The following is a 20685-nucleotide window of genomic DNA, read 5'->3' on the forward strand; positions in this document are numbered from 1 at the left end:
TGATTGAACATCTCTGGAGAGATCTGAAAATGGCTGTGCACTGATGCTCCCCGTCCAACCTGATGGAGCTTGAGAGGTCCTGCAAAGAATAATGGGAGAAACTGCCCAAACAGGGGTGCCAAGTTTGTAGTATCATACTCAAAAAGACTTGAGGCTGTAATTGGTGCCAAAGGTAGTGAATACTTATGTCCATGTATTCTTTCGTTTTTTATCTTAATACATTTACAAACATTTCAAACAAACTTCTTTGATGTTGTCATTATGGTGTATTGTTTGTAGAATTTTGAGGAAAATAATGAATTTCATCCATTTTGGAATAAGGCTGTAACATAACAAAATGTGGAAAAAGTGAAGCGCTGTGAACACTTTCCGGATGCGCTGTATATCCTGTCTATGCTGTGCATTGGTTGTGTGCTGTCAATTGACACACATAAAATGATGTTATGTGACGTGGTTTTTGAAAAAGTGTCACAATGTGACAATTCTTTTAAAAAGATATAAAAACACTAAGAGGATATTCTTTAGTCAGGGGAGAGTTTTGTTGTCACATGATGGCCTGAATGATGTGGCCTAAAGAGCAAAACCTTTTCTTGAAAACTAAAAGTCAAAGCAGGAATATTACATTTTTTTATTTTGCACCTGAAATGTCATGTATCCCATAAAACATCTTACTGTTGTTTCTCTCTGAAACATCGATTCCAGTCCTGTGCTTAAACTAAGGCACGTGTATGTCTCACATATTCTGTCTCTCTAACACACACACTCACTTTGTCCTCTCCCCTTTTGTCAGTTTGTTCTATTTGTTTTAGATCTTTAGCTTTGGCGTAACCAGATGCTTTCCCTCCCTCTAACATCTAAACATGTTTCAGGTTTTCATGCGACCACGAGCTTTGAGCTTGCTTGTTTATATACACAACAGGCTCATATACAGCAGATGCACACAGAGGGTTCGTGTGTCTAACGGATAAGAAACACCTGTGGCTATATAGTCAAATGGTTCTCATAGTATGTTTGGACATCGCACGCATACACATGCACGCACACACACACGAAAGGCCACTAAACAGTCTGAAAGTAGTTACATCTTTGTCTCATTTTAAGATTACTTCACAGGGACAGCATGTCACCTCTCTTTAGAAAGGCAGGGCCTTCCTGTTGTTTTGGTCAGCAGCTGTAAGCATGCTTTGACTCACATCAACCAAGTCAAGCTAACCTTCTGAACTCTGAGCAGCAGGTAAGAACATCCTCAAACACTGTAGCAGATGGCCTAACAGATGGCGCTGATCACAGACAGAGGGTGTGTGGATCTTTGTGGACCTCTGAGGAAAACCAGGTAAAATGAGAATGTTTTGACACTCACCTCTGCAAGAACAGAATTGTTGTCATTTTTCAAAAATAAAATAAAATGTAACATTTGAAACAGTTATTTGAAGAAATAATATTATACCAAAGTCTACTAGCTAGCTTTGCCTCATGTAACAGTCCTCATCAGTGGAGGGAACTGGCTCATTTGTCATCTAACAACTTAATTAAGGAACTTTGGTCATGTGATAATAGGTGGTTGTATTTTGGGGAGAAACTACTCCAAAACCAGTTTTGACTGGGATAGGAGTCAAAAGTCATCAACGGACCGTAATCAATGGACGGACAGAAAAAGATCAAGGACATTGACGTCTGACAAGGGAAACCACCTTTGAAGTTCATAAGAAGTTTCATACTTATGGCACCTTATGGTAAATGAGCCACAACTCTGTTTGCCAATGAAGACCATGAGACAGTTTTGACAGAAAAAGCTTGCAAGTGGACCTTGAGTTAAAACTGTTCTGTCAAACCCAGATCTTATTTATATTTTATTTATTTTACTTATCTATTTGCCCATATTGTTTGTATCACTCATAATAACATTGTGTCTTGACCTGTCAGACTTCTTTTCAGCGACGTCTTAATGTTCTCAAATCTCAGGAATTTCCTTGCTGCGAGATTTCCTTTAAGGTAAACTCCAGTTGAGATAACTTTCAATGATGCCCTCACAAGTGCGGTAATACACTGCATATGTTTTCCTCCTCAGTAGTCCAGTATTACACAGTGAAAGTCATGGCCAAATAACTCTTTCTCCCTCATTCTCTCTCTGTATATCTTTTTCAGTACCAGTTTGTACCACAACTCCAGTTCTCAGTGATTTTGTTATATAATCCTCCCTACAGCTGTTACTCAGTCCAACTCAAGAAACGTCACTGGTATGGCACAAGGTGAATTTCTCAACGGTGTGTTACCTATTACCTTACACAAGCACATGTATGTGGGATAACTGTACCACTGTATGGGACTTGTGCCTAAGAGTATATGAGATGCCACTTTACAGGAATGAGATAATACTGACAATCCTCCGAAGAGCTGTGACATAACGCCACAGGACAACAACACAGTGGAAGACCCATTCAATACAATAATGTTACCTACTGCGGTCTAACTGTGATGCAACAATCTAATTTATAGTCAGACTAGCTCACTAACCATTTTCATTATCATCCAATAAACCTGTGCTGACATTGCTGAGCCTCTCAGGTGAAAGATATACAAATAGTTATTGAAAAGCAGGTAATACCGACATAGCATGTCAGCTTAATGCATTCAGTCTAGTGTAGCTAATAGCTAGCTAATAAATAATATAACAGTAACTTTGCAGTGGGAGTCTACCTGAGTTTCCAGTATTTTGTGTGATGCTGTCTCTGGCGTGTCAGTCTCTGTTTTGCCTCGCTCATTATTTCGAGCATGCGCACATGCTTGGGGAGGTAGTGGTTGCAATCTGAGACCTCACTGCTAGAGGCAGCTGAAACTACACATGGCCCTTTAACCAGGGTATAAGGGGTTTTAGCTCTGTAACATCAATCATACTTCAACCATACATGTAGAAATTAGTTCAACACTTTCAAAACAAACATACTGTACTCAAAGACTACAGTATGCTCAGAAGCCTGCCCAGCCTCTAAATAAAAAAACGAAATAGAATTGATCGATTGATTGGATGTTGTTGCATGTCTACTATATTTTAATATATTTATGAGAATTAATACCAAATTATGAATTTTAATATTCAGAAAATATTCATCCATAAATCTCTCGTTTCACAGGGTACCACCGGAGTTTTAATTAACCCAGAGTCTCCGGACCTCTGGGTAGCGTTTTAATAATTATACAATTATTCACTAGTGATCAGTTAGTTAATAATTGCTCTATTATCTTAAATAAATCAGTCAGTCTCATATCGAAGGGGTAATTACTACATTACAGTGAATTTATTAAGTAATTAAGGTGAATATAAAAATGCGGTTAAAATATACATCCAAGAAATAAACAATGGCTAAACAATGAGAATGTGGGTTTCTATTTGAAGTTAATGAACACAAGCTATGAGTTTTAAGAGTTAAAGATAATCTATTAACAACTATGGGACATCACTGACCACAGAACGCAGGCTTTTGGTCTTACTGCATGTCGCTTCTCTGCCAGGGAATCTTTTGTCGGCTTACTGAAGAACTCGCAGTGGGGGCCTTCCCAACCCTGGCTCAGGTCAGAGGTTTGGTCGTCATTTGTTGCTGCTGGCAGGACCACGTGGCCGGGTCCGACCTCAGTGGGGTTAGCTCGATGAATAAAGCTTAAAAAGAAAAGAACTTGGTCGTTCTTCAATTAAACTAGTGTAACTTAACGGACTGATAACTTTTAACAAAACAAAACCAAAGAAAATAAAACGCAAGTAAAGTTGCTGAAACGAGGGAAAGCTGAGGTTGTGGCATTTTGCGTGTGTGGCTTGAAAACGAGAAAGCATTCGCTGCGCCGGGTCGAAGCTCTTGTCGGGAGAGGGGGCACACTGGGTGCGTGCCGAAGCTCAGTTGGAGAGCCAGGAACAAGCAGAGGACAAGAGGACAAGAGAGCAAGAGAGCGAGACAGCGTGTGTCACTGCTTTTGTCTGTTGGGGCGTGGTTCCCAGAGGGCAGTCCTGTGTTCCCCTGAGGGAGGGCTTGTTTTCGGTTTCCTTAGAGACTGTCAAAAAATCTATTTGCGTGTATTGTAATCAAATATCTTCCCACAAGCAAACCTTAATTGTCAAACGGTTGTTCCGTTCTTAGTTTTAAGCACTTGATAAAAAGGAAAACAATTGTCAGTAGTTAGACCTTAAAAGGTTAGCATTTCATAGGAATCACATCAGATGAGAGGAACTTAACTAGCTTTCTGGATATATTGGCTGATACACGTTCTTAGAGAATAGCAAGATACACGACTGGAATCAGATTATGGACAAGATCAATTTCAAAGTGATATTTATACATTAAACGGCATTTCAGACGATGGCCTGTAATACTTATTTTGTCCACTTGGGGGAGCTCGGGTTACATGACGATAGCTTTGTTTCACCCTAAAACAATCTTTAGTTATTTAGTCAATAGCTTTTTAATTTTAAATTCGAGCTGGAAAATTAATCGGGTATATGATGACATTTCTTTATCATCATTTCTACAGGAAGTGTCAGAAAGTGTTGTGAACAAAGCATTGATTACAACAAAAATTGAATAAAGGTCAGGGATCCTTGCTGAAAATTAAAACACTGCAAAATTAACTTATTTAGATTCTTTTCAACAACAAATACACCAACATGGTAACATATCAGATGGAGGCAAACGTAATAAAGTAACTAAAAGATTATTTAATTAAACAAGGTAATGCTTTGAGTTTTGAGGAGAGTACTCTTTTGTTTACACAAAGGAGTTCAGGGCAGTGTCTTTGGTGTCCTGGAGTTTCTCACAACTGGGCGTGAAGAGGAGAATATCCTTTGATGTGAGGTAATTAAACAAAGAGCTAGGTCAGTTGCCGTGGTTACGCATGTGGGGGGGTCATTTAGGGTTTCCTGCCCTCTCTTAAAAAGAGTTCCGATAGGCTGTTCAGGAGAAAGCTAGTCTCTGGTGAGTGTTTCAGGCACAGAGCATTATTTCGCTGCAGCATCAGAGTTGGCCAATTTTACGATCAGACTGCCCAGAAACAGCACTTAGGGAAAGCAACCTTTCACCTTTTCCTTTGGGGTCTCTTCAGCCGTCTGTTGAGAGTTGATGTCTCACCCCCCTCCTTTTCTCAGAGAGAATTTTGAGTCTCCAAATTATTTAATATAAAATGCACAAATCCACACTGTTTGTTCACAACAATGTCAATCATGCACCTGATAACTAGACCCATGAAATCCAATACATATGAAGCAAAATGCATCCAATTCCACAGAAACTGTCTTAGATGTGGGCACACAAAAAATGTTAATTATTGTGTTGAGCATTTGGCCATCCATAACCACTCACTTAACACTTTTTAGACAAACAACCGAAATCAGCACTTTTTCTGTTTTTGAAGATGATATGACTGAGGTCGTTTCATAAAATGAAATCCTCTGTAGCTGCACTAGTTAAACATTGTATGGTTTTAAGTCCCCTTAAGGTTAGAGTCCCTAAGTGTTAAAGGGTTAGAGCCCCCTTAAGGTTAGAGTCCCTAAGTGTTAAAGGGTTAAAGTCCCCTTAGGGGTTAGAGTCCCTAAGTAACTAAAGGGGGGATAGAGTGGGAGATGTCGAATCAAAGGAGTAAAATAAGCAAAGTTTTTATTTTCTATTTAACTTTTAAACTTAGTTATATTTCCCTGTTGCTTTTATGTTTTATGTAAAGCACTTTGAATTACCTTGTTGTTGAAATGTGCTATACAAATAAACTTGGCTTGCCTTGCCTATGTGCCACATGCTGGAGGTTGCTGTGCTCACAGCTGCAGAAGGCATTGTGCAGCAATGTCACAGCAGCTCATTTGTGATACCTGAGGTTTTCTGGGTTTTGCTGGTGAGAGATTTGGTCGGCATGAGCATTAACACAATACACAACAGATTACACATGTACACATACACCCACACACACGGACTCACACCGAGCACATTCTTGCTGGTAGGCACAGCTTGTATGCATGCACAATTGAGTAAAGTGCAGCATGGAGGATGTGGTTTTACTCACTCTGTGTAGAGGAAAACACCTCTGATGTTTGTTATTCACCTCTTCGAGTTTAAACGAAAACAGCAGTTATGCATTACAGTTAGTTTTGGTGCTTCAGCCGTGAAGGTGATAAGTCATTGCTGTGCAAAAAAGAAGTCAATCCAACAGTTTCACTAAATAGTGAAACAATTTTTTTCTGCTAAATCTGACAGTCAAGTCTGGAAAGTACTATGCTCCTAGTGTGGGTTGTTATCGGAGGTGGTTTACGTCAAAAGAAGTGTTTTGATTTTAAAATGTCTTGAATAGAAGTCCATCTTTAATACAGAAATCATCTCAGATTTGGGGGTATTATTAAGAGTCTACATAAATAAAACAGGGGTTCATAATGTGAGCTGTAAAATAATAAATTCTTTGCAGACGACTCATCTCTGCAATCCCCAGTTTAACAGTTACGAAAATATAGAAAATCTACAGAATCAGTTATGAAACAAATCACACCCACCCAAAACTGGTCTCTTTTATCTTGATATGTGATCATGATGCTCTCTGGCAATACAGTTTTTATTTACTGTCACCACAATGCATATGGTCCTCCAAAAATATTTGACTTTGTGCTTGACTTTCAGGGCTGCACTCAAAATATCTTGTATTCCAACTATCCATGAGTCTCTGATCCTACATTTAAAGGATAATTCTACCTTATTACAACTTGAATCTCTCTGTAGTTTTGTCCATCATTTATAATAACATTGTACTCGCTAAATTAACAGCTGAGATCTGGGAATATGGTGACATCACAAAAAAAGTTAGACTAGACAAGAATACAAACATTCAGATGATCAAACAGGTTTGAAACAAACCAACAGTTTAGATGTACTTACAGTATTTGGAAGAGAAAATGAAGGTGAACCAAAAATTTACTACCCAAACTGCTAGTTGTAAATATCCATAACAGTTTATGGACCCGCTTCCTTCCTCAACTTTGATCTGGTTAATTGTTAAACTTGTTTCTTTAGGGAAACTTAATTGTTACCTGGAGTTACACAGCATCCTAAAGACTAGCCAAATCAGTAATATGTATCAAATATGTATGACTTGTGAGATAGAGGTCTTCACAGGTCTATTCAGAACCGAGCGAACCCGTTAAGACCTCTATCTCACAGGTCTGACTGGGGTAAGGTAGGGTCTGGTTTTACTGCTACACACAGACACAATGCTGTTAAGGGTCTACCCGAGTAGATCCAAATGGATCTGAGCGTTCTCACTCACATCTGATCATGTGTATTGTAAGAGCAGTATAGATCCTTTAAGTAGACCTATTATGCTTTTCCAAATTTTATGACTTATCTACAATGTTATAATGTTGGATGTTCAAAATAATGAGGTTAACGTATTTATAAGAAATCCCTGTGAGCAACCACCTGTTCTGAACAGTGTTTTGAACTGCTTTTTCTACCAACAAAGACGAAGCCGGTGCTCTGTCAATTTATGCTATGATTTATGTGCCTGAGCATTATTTCCAAAGCTGAACCTCTAATAAATCCATCTGCTGACCATGACATGTGTTCAGCGATTTTATAATTGATCTGTATAAGCCATATATAGGCTGTGTTTATGAAAATCATTTGGTAACTATACTTGTCAGCACAGGTATTTTCCCTGATTAATAGGTTAAAATCTGTTAAAAAAGGAGAGAAAGTAGTACTCCGTTTACCCTGTCAGTTCATTAAGTCCATAAAACATTTGTGACAGCAATACCACAGTATAGTACTATAGACTAATAAGCCCCGAATTATTCCAGTACTACATGTCCTGTTTTTACGTTAGTATTCATTATTCTTTGCGATACAGATCAGAAGCATTAAAGTGCTGCACAAATGTCTGTCAGTCACCAGAGTTTGATTTCCCCACGTGGGTCCTGATTATGCAGGATGACAATCGCCAAAGCTGTCCAATCAACAAGTGGTTCATGGTTACTTCTCTTGATTCGTTTGTAAAACTGCAGTGTGAACATGAACCGGACCAGAACTAAAATGCAACAGTGTATCATTTTTTTCACTTGGTCCGGACCAAATGAACCGAACTACAGATGTGAAAGTGCTAGTATAAGAAAAAAAATATTTTCTGATTTACTTTCTGACCTGTGTAAAGTACATAATATTGTAAATGCACACCTTAGATGATCATGCTTCAGCTAGGCACAACCATATTTTGAGGGACTGTATTTCTAATTGTTTTGGACATATATTCAGAGGTATATAGTAGTTGCATTTGCAGATTTGCATATCATGGAAGACTACAACATCTACAACACAGTTGACCACAGAATGTCCCCCAGGTACAGGCAATGAAAACAATTTTTTATTGGAATTACTTTGATGATTGTATGATTTTGTTTGTAGGACATTACTATTCAGCTTTTCTACCCCAGCTGGTTGTTTGCTGATACCACATCATGTTACTGCTGGTGTTGGTGTTCACTCTCTATAAGGTCTGTTTCGGTTGACCACATTTTGGATTGTGTCTAATTATCTGCAGGTCCCGTCAGATCGGGCATGTCTTTTGTTTAAAGTAATTTATGCACATTGTGTTTGGCTAGGTTTTGTAAGCGTCTGTTTTGGATCAGGGCCAACATTTTGTTATTGACATCCGTGAAGACCTCTACTGTGAGGTCATAAATACATGAGATGCAACTTTAATACACTAACAAGAGTACTTAAATAATCACGAGAACACACACACACACACATGCACGCCATGCTGTCATGGCTATAAATTCAAGATTATATCATTCTTACAGCAATAGAGTTATGACCTTGGAAGTAATAATAAAAAGACATGAGGACATTCTGCTCTGCACTGACTCTCTTTCTCTGTCTTTTCATTCCTCTGTCTCTCTCAAACAAAAACCTGTCTCTGTGCATGTGACTTCAGTCTCTATGTGAGCACAACTGGTTAGTCTCAGGCTGCTTGTTGATTATAACAACTGAGGTTCATTGAGAAGTAAAAATATATTCTAGGGGGCGGCTTAACAGCAGCTTTAGTAAGAGACTAAATAATCTGGGTACTGTAAAATGGAAACATGAAAGGTGTGAGAGCCTCCCACACATCTCAAATAATGAATGTTGCATCTAAAAATGTGTAAGTAATATAGAAATTTCCCACACACTTTTAAAATTATGATTGCACTTGGGGTGGCTGTGGCTCAGAAGGTAGAGCGGATTGGCCGTTAATTGGAAGGTTGGCGGTTCAACACCCAGCTCCCCCTGGTTGCATGTCGCAGTGTCCTTGGGCAAGATACTGAACCCCAAATTGCTCCTGGTGGCTGATCTGCCAGTGTATGAATGTGTGTGAATGTTAGTTTCCGTTTGAGCACTTAGGCTCAGTGTGTGAATGTTAGTTTCTCTTTGAGCACTTAGGCTGTATGACTGGTGAATGCAGACGTAGTGTAAAAGCACTCTGATGGGTCGAAAAGATTATACAAATCTTTTTGTATAGTCTATACAAATATGGTTCATTTAAATTTACTTCAATATAAAGTAATATATATGATATAAACAAAAGCTGGAGAGCAGCAGTAGTTGTCTGATAACATACTCAGTATGTTAATGACTGGAACCGGAATACTAGAAGCTACTAGAAACGACTGGAAATTGCTGTCAGTGGATGTTACTTTGCTCTTTATAGTAGTGTTTGCCTCAAGAAAGAAGAAGGAGTAAACATGCAACCTGAAATAAACAGTTTACTCTAGTGACAAAAAAAAAAAAAACAATGGTCAAAAGAAAAACAGCAGTGGTAAAGATATATAAGACTGAATCCTACCATTTATCATAATATTACGATTTACCATAACAACCTTGTCTCTCAAACTTCAAACAGAAGAACTGGTTAGAAGTCTGATTAGGAGAGAACTTCACATGCCAGCTGTTCATATTTGGTAGTGCATATTCAGCAGATAGTACCCAGAGATAGTACCTAGGTTGTCGTCATAGCAACGCCACACAACTGTTGTGACGTAATGTTCAATGCGACACACACACCAGCGATCCACACAGCTTTCTCTTTTATAAGTTAAAACGTTCCAACATTCCTCAGAATGTAAAGACAGATAAGCGGTATGAAAACCTTCCAGCTGTGTTTTCCTCTGCCGTTGTTGCTGCAGCGGTCTGTGTGACGGCGGGAGCAGAGGGCTCTGTGAGCGGGCGGCTGGCCGGCCTCACACGTTCCTCTCGCGGGTCGGTGCAGGCTTCCCCCGCAGCCACTCACGGAGCTCCTCAACTCCGAAAATATTCAAGCACATTTTTGTTCCGCCATCACTTCTCGTAAAACTGTCAATATTCGAAATCTACACAGCTGATTTCTCCCCTCAAAACTTCTTCATACGAAAACTGTAAAACTTTCTGTTGCTGGCCCCCTGTCCGCAGCAATGATGATGCAGTGAATAGTGAATATTCTCTCTGACTAATCAGCCGTCTGTCGTGTTCTCACGTTACATTTTAGTATCCCTCAGCTCGCTTGGAACCTCACGGAGGTGAAGTCATATGAAAAAAAGTACCTGGAAGCAGGTACAGATACAATATTTCTACAATGTTTTCATTCTTCAGCTAAAGGTGAAAAGTAACACCTTTCTTCTGGCTTTGTGAAAACAGACTTCATTTTCACTCTTTGTCTTGTTTCCTCTCATGTTTTCCTTAGTTGCCTGTCAACAGTAGGTGTAACAAAAACAGAGGTAGATCACACTGTGTGTGAAAACTTGCTCAAGGAATATGCATGTGTTTTCACACATCCCAGTATAGCTTCCATTATGACTTGTGCATTGGGTTGATATGGATTAATTTATGCAGCTCACTTGCTAGACACAAGTGGTATTTGATGATTCTACAAATCCAGCGATTATGTTTAATGACATTTTTGACCATTAAATACAAATGTTTTGCTGGTTATTAATTTCTGCGATATCAGTGCATGTAACAAACAGAATGGTTAAGATTAGCTGGTGCACATGGAGCATTTAGCAGCTAAAGAGCCAGCTATTTTTCTCAACTTGTTGTGAATGGATATATTACAGATATAGATAAATATTTGATTTGTCACATGGACAGAAACATGTCTCCAAATGAATGCTTATGTTGATTTGTGTCTGTTGGATGTGAAGTTATAACATGTCAGTGTTGTGTTTACAGCTTTTTCTGCTGCATTCAGGTGGAAAGAAAAAATGCAACTAAAACTACAACTAACTGTGGTTAATTGTTGAACTCTAGGGAACTAAACTCCCAACTCCAGCATGAAACTCAGACCCGCTATGTTCCCATTTACCCCCCACCTCTATGCCTTTATTTTTACCACATTAGGAGTACTCCACTACGTATTGGCACTGAATGTAGGGACTGGATATAAATAGTGTGCTGCAGAATTCATTCTCATATTAATGTTAATTCCTGGGGCGACTAGGTTGATAAATGCATTGAAATTAATGTTTCATCTAAGGTCAGTGTTGTTGTACAAGACTGTCCTTAGCAGAAAACCAATGTGTATGACGCTGTGTTTCGGCATCCTACTTCCTTCCATAAATTAACATTGGATTTTCGGTTGCTAAACTTAACCATAGCTTAACCATAGAGGTGCCAAATCAGAAAATACTCATATTATGTAATGGTTATATGTTTTGTTTTGGAAAGCACTCTTAGACTATGTTACTCTCCTGATAGGAGCACTAGATCAGAAAACAAATGACCTGTTTTGTCATTTATGCATGAGGACTGAACATGAATTTATTTCCTAGGGAGACAGGGTTGACTCAAAAAATGACTTGAACTTGTTTAAGGTTTTTGTTGTAATGCTATAATCTATCAACATTAACTATGAGTCCTGAAAGTCATGAGTCTTCCTTGCAAAGTTGCAGTTCTAAAGTTGTTTGAATTGAATCATATCGAGTTTGCAGCTAATTAAAGTTAAGTTGTGATCCTGAAGTTGCAGTGCTCATCAGATGTCTTACTCTGTGTGTTATTTTACCAACAATAAGACAGACATGCTTCTGCTGAGAAGCTTCTGCTGGGGCTGGCAGGCAGTATACATACAGTAAACACATATATACACCTACACACACAGTTTCTGAGCCTAGTTTTAATTGTTCTAGGAGGACCCAAAGAGTTGGAGAGAAGCAAAATAGAGTGTACAGAGGATTGTTAGAAGAGTAGATTATAAGGTTGAGTTGAAATTTTCTGGAGCTGAACCTCAGTTAGAGGCATTTGGGTAAACTCTAACATCCTAGACAATCTCTCTCTCCCTCTTTCTCTCCTTCTCTCCCACTCTTTTCTTTTCTCTATCTCTTTCTGAAGATGCCAAAGCCACAGGATTGCTGTTGGGATGGCCTGCCAGAAACCCAGTCTCTCGTTTTATTGAGGGACAAGACTTACAGAGTGAATGCTTACAATGCAGGCCTGACTTAATGGCAAAGAGAAGTGAGTGTAGAGAAAAGAAAGGAGAAGAGGACAAGGGATAGAAAGATGGAGAGTCAAAATGGGGAGTTATCAAATAGACACAGATCAATATAGAGAAAAACAGAGATTACTAGAACCACAGGATTTTCATAACCAACTCTTAACCACAAACTCACATGTCACATGTCTCCTTAAACTGTGCCAGCTGTCCAAATAGTCTGTTCTGGCAGCAAAACAGGTTCTCCACTGTACTACTACTTTGAACTCCCTGTTGTACCAACAATTCCCTTACTGGTCTTTGGCATTTTCAGACTTGGAATACCAAGGTTTCCCAAACCACACATTACTGAAGCATTCCTGTTCAAGGTTCTTCAGCCGTGGCCTTTTTGAGGGTCATTCATGCCATCATTTATGACATTGGAATTTAGCATATTTTTCTGTAAGGGAGTATTTCTGCAGACAGTTTTACAGGAACTAAGGCACACTCACTAAATCAAAGTCCCAATTTAAAGAAGCTACTGGTCAACAGAGTACTTTAATCAACCTACATCAGGCAGTGATTGATCCTTTGTCAAAAAGGCTGTCCTGTGGTCAGTGACCTGCAAACAGCTCACCTAGAGAAAATCCTGGAATGAAAAGTTTGTCTTTGTTTCCAATGTTTTATTTCTAAGCAAGTAGCTTCATAACTAATTAAAAATTGCCTGAATAAATCGGTTGAGAGACTGAACTTTGTATAATTAAATAACATCTCCCCGAACAGCAGAAAGGCCGTCAGTCTGGCTCAAGTAGCCAGGTTGGGAGGCAGCCGGAGAAACAGCGCCAGAACAAAGCTGCAGGTTCGGATGGTATCAGCCCCAGAATCCTGAAGGCCTGCGCAGACCAGCTATGTGGAATTTTACAACACCTCTTCAACCTCAGCCTAAGCCTGTGGAAGGTCCCATTCCTGTGGAAAACAACCTGCCTTGTTCCAAAAAAACATCATGAAAGTTAGAGGTGCTCCGATCAGGAGTTTTTGGGGTGCGATCACAGATTGCTGAAAGCAGTATCGGCCGATACCGATCACCGGGTCTATTCGGAGCCTTTTATTTATCATGTAGCATTATACAGTATACTGTATATTGATTTCATTGGTCCTAAAAACAATGTATTAAGTGTTAAAGTTAACAGCTGATAAAGTATCATGAAATGACAACTGTTCATTTTATAGCCAGGAAACATGGGCAACAAATTCCGCTCAATCTGTGTTAGAGACTTAAACCATAGCAGCCTTTGCCTGGTTACTGTGAACATCTTATAGCTTACCAAATATAGCTTTACTGTGGAATAAACTACAAAAACTGAACAAACAGCATCTTTATAAATTTACTACAACCATAAAAACTGCAACAAAAAAGGCTGTAGCCAAAATATTTAGGAGATAAAGGAGCACAGGCATCATGAGTTGATGATAAACTCTGAAGTAGCTGCTTTTTGTTCTGGAAAGCTCAGGCAGGTTCTGTGGGCTACAGAGAGGAGTCAAAACTGCCTTCAGTGAGATTTGAAAATAAGGAAAATTTAAATAAATAAAAATAGGCTACAATGTAAATTCCATATTATACAGTCAATTGTCAATATTACATAGGCTACTATATTCATTATAATTTCATATGGTTTGCCATTAGTAGGCTATAGGCCTTATATTATTTCAGTGGATTGTTTTTATTTTTATTTTTTATCCTTGTGCAAGAAGCACAGTCTACATATTTTACATGCTGCCACCGACTTTACCAGACAGAGAGTGGCAAACAAGGTTTTTATTTGATTTCATAAAGGTTAAAAATACGGGAGATTTCCGGGGAAACATTTAATGGGTGGATACCGCGTGAGAACGGAAAAATACGGGAGAATCTCGGGGAAAACGGTAGGGTTGGCATGAGAGGAGTAGAGAGAGGAGTGGGGTAATGTGAGGCTACATCCACACTGCTACATTTTTAAAACAGATTTATAACGAAAACAATCTTCTCCGTCCACAGCAGCGTTTCAGCTTCGTATCAGAGTTGATCTCTGTCCATATTAGAACAACTGAAAACACACATCTAGTGGCTGTTCAGGAAGCCTACACTGGGCATGCGCGTGCCAGTGTAAACATGAAGCAGATGGTCTACTCCGCAGTAGCAGACGATTTAGCGAAAGAAGAAAGTAATACAGACAAAGAACCACACCATGCTTTTTTCTTTTTTTTTCACTGAAAGTAACGGAAAACAGACTGGGAGTTGTCACAAAGTAAATACAGCGACATGCACAGTAGACTAGGCTAACTGTTCAGTGTTATTTACACAGTACTTACTGTATATTTTAATAAAAATACCAAAACTAAAACTCTGTAAGTAGCATCATGTTTTTGCTTTGCATGACTGATAAGACCGACTCACAAAGCCAAATGTGAGTGTGTGTCATCGTTTTATAAAGTCCTCTGTTTTGTCCATCGGGTCAGCAGCGTTTTCTTCTGATTCACCGTTTTAAATTGGACGGGAGGTGGAAACGTAGGAAAAGGTCTCCGTTTTTGTAACAAAAACAGAGAGAGAGATGCAGTCAGCTGATTGAGTGGCACCGCTCTTTGCATCAGGAAACTCACACTGAAGGATCAGTCTCTCTCTGCCTGATGCGCTGTGTCTATTAAACTCCGGTTGCGGGTGGCGTGTGAGTGAGATGAGCACAGCAGCGACAGTTTCACATGATCGCTCCTGCGTGTTGCTCCACTTGTCTGATTGCTGCTCAACTCTAATTGTAAATGATTATGTGGGGTGTTAATCCCTTGTCTGAGAAGGACTTTGGTGCTAGCTAGCTTTGAAAACCGCTCACACAGCGTAGTGAAACATTTTAGCTGCCGTTGAAAATTTGTCTGGCGAGTATTGCATCACCTGATCGGCTTTTCTTATCAGCCTTTTTAGCGACCACCGATCAAACTAGTTAAAGCCATTATCGGCTGATTATGATCGGTGACCGATCGATCGGAGCACCCTTACTGAAATTTTTGGAGAGACTGATTCTGGCCCATCTGAGACCTCAGGTGACCACTTTCACTGACCCACTGCAGTTTGCCTACTGCCCTGAGGTTGGTGTGGAGGATTCTATCATCTACCTGCTTCAGCTCACTCACTCACACCTGGATAGAGCTGGCAGCCTTGAGAGAATCATGTTCTTTGATTTCTCCAGTGCTTTTAACACAATGCAGCCTATACTGCTGCGGTAGAAGCTCCAGAAGATGCAGGCGGACACCAACTTCCTGGATTGGTGACTACCTGACAGACAGACTACAGTTTGTGCGGGATAGCATGTCTGAACAGGTGGTCAGCAGCACAGGAGCACCACAGAGGACTGCACTCTCACCATTTCTCTTCGCGCTGTACACCTCAGACTTCCAGCACAACTCAGAGTCCTGTCATTACAGAAATATCAGAGAATCGGATGATTCTGCAGTTGTTGGGTGTATCAGCGGTGGAGATCTTGTTGACCGCTTTGTGTTGTGGGGTGGGAGCAACCACATCCTCCTAAACGTGGCCAAGATGAAGGAGATAGTGGTGGAGGTCCACGACAACACTGAACACCATTCACCCTCTGGGAGAGGAAATGGAGTTGGTGGAGAATTACAAATACCTGGGTGTACACCTTGACAACAGACTAGACTGGAAATACAACAATGAGGCCGTCTTCAAGAAGGGCCAGAGCAGACTCTACTTCTTGAGGAAGCTTAGGTCCCTTAATGTATGAAGGAAGATGTTGTATATGTTGTATATATATCAGTCTGTTGTCGAAAGGGCAATTTTCTTTGCAACCATCTGCTGGAGCAGCAGCATCACAGCCAGTGACAGCAAGACTGAACGAGCTAATTAAGAAGGCTGGCTCTGTGCTGGGGTCTGTTCTTGAGCTCCTGGAGTTGGTTGTGGAGAGAAGAATGTTCCACAAACTGTTTAACATCCTGGACAACAGCAGTTGAGTGTATTCAGTACTCAAGAGATGTGATATACTGATACGTATCAACCCATCGATTTTTTATGTCTTGAAATGTGCGCAATGCAGTATCGTCAAACATGCCACAGAAGGCAAATACTCCTTTGCGAGCCCATGGGGGAAATACAAATGGTTTCCCACCTGACGTAAGACATAACGTAAGAATTATTCCACAAAGGAGAGGTCTTGTAAAAGACACCCGTCACACTAAGCATCTTTCCTGTTTTCCTTCAAACACAATGATATTCCTGTAGCGCAGCTGTCTTCTAAACGATGTGGTTTTATGTGTGGTGCCTCTATCGCCTACCATGGAACCTGTGAGTCACTATGTCTCCATACCTGCAGTGGTCTAATTTGGAATGCATAAAAGTAAAAATTCAGATTTGCCAGCCCTCGTGTAAGCTTACTTCTTTGTAGAGTTGTGAGTTTAATTCTCACATGCTTTCCTCCCCAAATAAACTGCGATATTAGAGAGTGCATTTCAGAGATATATTTGGGTGGAGGAGTAAGAGGAATCATAAAGAACAAAAAGTTGACAAGATATTCATTTTGACAGTTGAGATTCTGCCTTGCATAGAGACTTGAAGCCAGCTCCACCTCTTTAGATCCTCCATTATCTTCCTTTTGACACCGTAAAAATTTTCATGAATTATCTAGTGAAAGTTGGGGTAGATTTCTATACCAAGATAGGTGAAGGAGCTACATACAGGGATGCCGGCGGGTTCTGCTAGGTTCAGGGGGAGAAGAGCCAACTTGGTCGAGTTTATCCAATATCCTGCCATATTGCGAATGTAACCAAACAGGATCAAAACATGAGGCAAGGAGTCCTGAATATTAGAAGGAAAAAGAAGACAGTCATCCGCATAAAGCGAAAGATAGTGTCTAGACTGGTCTACGGTTATGGGGAATATTACGCCGCTTTCTTTAATGGCCTGTGCCAGTGGTGCCGCGAGACTACTGGCAATATCAATAATATGTAGAAGTCGCCTGAGATTATCAGAGGCAATGCTTCCTTTTAGAAACACTGTTTGATCAAAATGTATAAGCTTACCCACTACCTTTTCCATACGAGCGGCCAGCACCTTAGAGGAAATTTTCTCCACCTATGTACTCTCAGGTCATTAACAATTGGTGTTACAGTACAGGTCACAGGGGCGAGATCAGATATTAAAATGGGGAGCATATCAATGTAGCTAATATTGAGGGGCTCACAAAATATAATCAGTCCTGGCGGAAGTTCCATGGCGGTGAGTGTAACAAGTAAGCCTTCACTTTATCATTGCGAAGGCAATAGAGCAGGGCAGTTTGTTCATTAGGGCAATTGAGCAACAAAGACCACCTCCTGCTCAAATAGCCTGCTTGGACTGCAGTTCAGGGCAGCTGTCGGACCCGATTAGCTTGCCACGGTGCCACGTGCCTCAGAACTTGTTGTGATTACCTTGTAGTGTTTGTTGCTTAGCCTTGATAGACGTGTTGTATGTGGCCTTGTTACAAACTGTGCTGAGGTGTGAAAGTGGGCCAGGGATGAGCTCCAAAAACTGATACCACTCCTGCACTCAGTAGTTTTGTTTCTGTTTAGTTAGAATAGGTTCAGGGGAGCTGTGCGCTTTGTGTTTTGGTTTCGCAAAGTATTTTAGTTAGAGAGGTTTTGGTTTATCATTTAATTTTTCCTGTAGTTAGAATAGTAATCCTGCTTTTGAGGGCTCTTTTGTTATATTCCTTTGTTGATTTCCACAGCATTGGCTCATTTCCTCCTGTGAACTCTGTTTGCCTTATTTAAAAAAATCTTTTCAAATACCAATTAAATCTGGTTCAACTTTATGTACTTATACCCCTAGCACTATGGGACATAACAGCTACGCGTCTGACACCTGAAAACGACTCAGCAGTCCTCCAGCTTGTTGCTCTCACTACAATCAGCTGCTGTTTCAACAAAATGTATATTCAGGCTGTAAATTCAACCGTGGTGTTATGTTGGGAGATGCAGTGACTGAACCAGCGGCAAGTAAGACATAGTATAAATAATACATTTGTTAAGCTATGAGGACAGGAAAAGTCTGCTAGCTGCTAGGCTAATTTATGCAGTGTGAAATTCCATAGAAGCTAATAATTGTGAAAATTAAAAACTTGAATAAAAAAAAATCTTGATAGTTATTACTAAGCCAAATTTTATGCTTATGTTAAATGTGATTGTTATTAAGGCGTGTTTTATGTGTGGTAGTGGACTCGATTTAAAGTTAACTTTATTGCACACCAGTTGGCTAACCATTGCACCAGAGATCCACTAAATTTAGATCTGACAGGAATGATCTTAGAGATAGTGATAGATGAGGGTGGAATTGGGTGAAGGGGCCGCTGGATCTGCCCCACTCAGGAATAGTAGTGCAATAAAGTGACCTGCTATTATAAACCTCATTAATGCAGGCTAACAGAATCTTTGCTAAATGAATTGAGAGCAATGAATAAACAAATATACTGTTATTATCCTTGCCTTTCTCCAAAACCACAGACTGTAATTTTCTTTCTACAATAATCAGCACACAAGTGAGCTATGACTGTGTAGTGCTTGTTTTGGAATCGCTGCACATCTTTCTCCGATAGATGCGTTTCTTGAATAAATGTGATAGATAGTCCAAAAGTCATATTGACCAAGCAACGGAATTCAGAGACTGTTGAGCCCACATCGTTACAGAGACCTGCCCCATCCATGTTCCGAGCTGCCAGCGCAAGACTCTGGCAAGATGAGAGGAGGTGGACTCCGTGCTTGGTGCACAAATGCAGTCAAGATGGACTCTGTTTCCCAAATGTCAGACTGTTTATTGTGAGGATTAAACTTTCATATTATCATCTGGTTGCTGCTGTTTACATTCACCCCGTGCAAATTCAAAAATGCACAGTGGAATGTTCGGGGTGTGTATATGTGTATGTATATATGTATATAAATAACTGTATTGTTTTATTTTATTTTATGTTACCATAGTTTAATATAGGCCTACACTAGATGTTGTGTGTGTAGCATGAAGGAACTACAAATTTTGTTTCGTTATGCAGCCTTGTGCCGTATAATGACAAATGACAAACAACCTTGTACCTTGTATTCTCTTGTGACAGAGAAATTCTAGACAGCGAGTGCGCAAGTTTAGACGGAACACTCTAGCTGAGAATATTTAGGTTGGCCATTTAGATTAGAATTAGAATTAGAAATTAGAATTAGAATATTTGGGACACAGCTGCTGTTTCAACTTTGCTTTAAACATCCTGATAGAGTTGTTGCTCCTCACATTATCAGGCAGGGTGTTCCACTGGTTTGTGGCTTTTACAGAAAAAGCAGATTGGCCAAATGCAGTACGATGGAATGGTATGCCACAGTCTCAAAGAGAGGAGATTCTGGAAGACGTAATTGATTTTACTGAGCTAGTAAACACAAAATCATGTAATACAGTAAGACGTGTGAAAGGATCATACCATGCATAAATATCCTATCAAATGATAGACATATGTCTAATATGTATGAATTTTACTTAATTGTACTTAATGGTTTTTACCATATATTTATGTTTCTTAAAATTCAAATTTGGATCCAAAGTCATACCAAGATATTTCAAATCAGTGACTATGTCAATCCTTTCACCATTAACAAAAATATCAGTGGGAGTAGGTTGTGCCAAGAAATTAGAAAAAAACATACCTTTTATCTTATTTACATTTAAACTAAGACATGATTGATCAAGCCACTGTGAGATCTTTTTCAATGCACTTGTTCAGCTGTTTTTGCATGTGTCATCTGCATAAATTTGCAGGTCTACATCCTGACACTGTTCGGCAAGGTCATGATTTATAAACTGAACAATAACTGACCTAGAACTGACCCTTGTGGAACACCCGTTGTGCACTTCATGTAAGTGGACAGTGAATCACAAACATTAACACATAGCATCCTGTTAGATAAATATGAAGACATCCATACCAGTGTTCTAGATGAATAATGAAAATTTTAATTTGCTCTATCAAGTGCAAGGTAGCAGTTTCAGTTGACTGCATACAATGTAGACCAAACTTGCTCGTATTTAGAAACGATGTTTGTTGCTCAATTACAACTTTCTCTTCAATTTTGGAAAGTACTGGCAGTATGCCTATAGGTCTATAGCTCCTGGCATCATGGTGGTCTTCAGATTTAAAAACAGGTGTAACAATGTCACATTTCCAGTCATCATGAAAGACACTATGTCTGAAAGAGAAGTTT

The sequence above is a fragment of the Micropterus salmoides genome, unplaced genomic scaffold (genome assembly GCF_014851395.1).
Source record: "Micropterus salmoides isolate LMB-PRFRI ecotype aquatic unplaced genomic scaffold, ASM1485139v1 Ms_hic_scaffold_13, whole genome shotgun sequence".
NCBI lineage: Eukaryota > Metazoa > Chordata > Actinopteri > Centrarchiformes > Centrarchidae > Micropterus > Micropterus salmoides.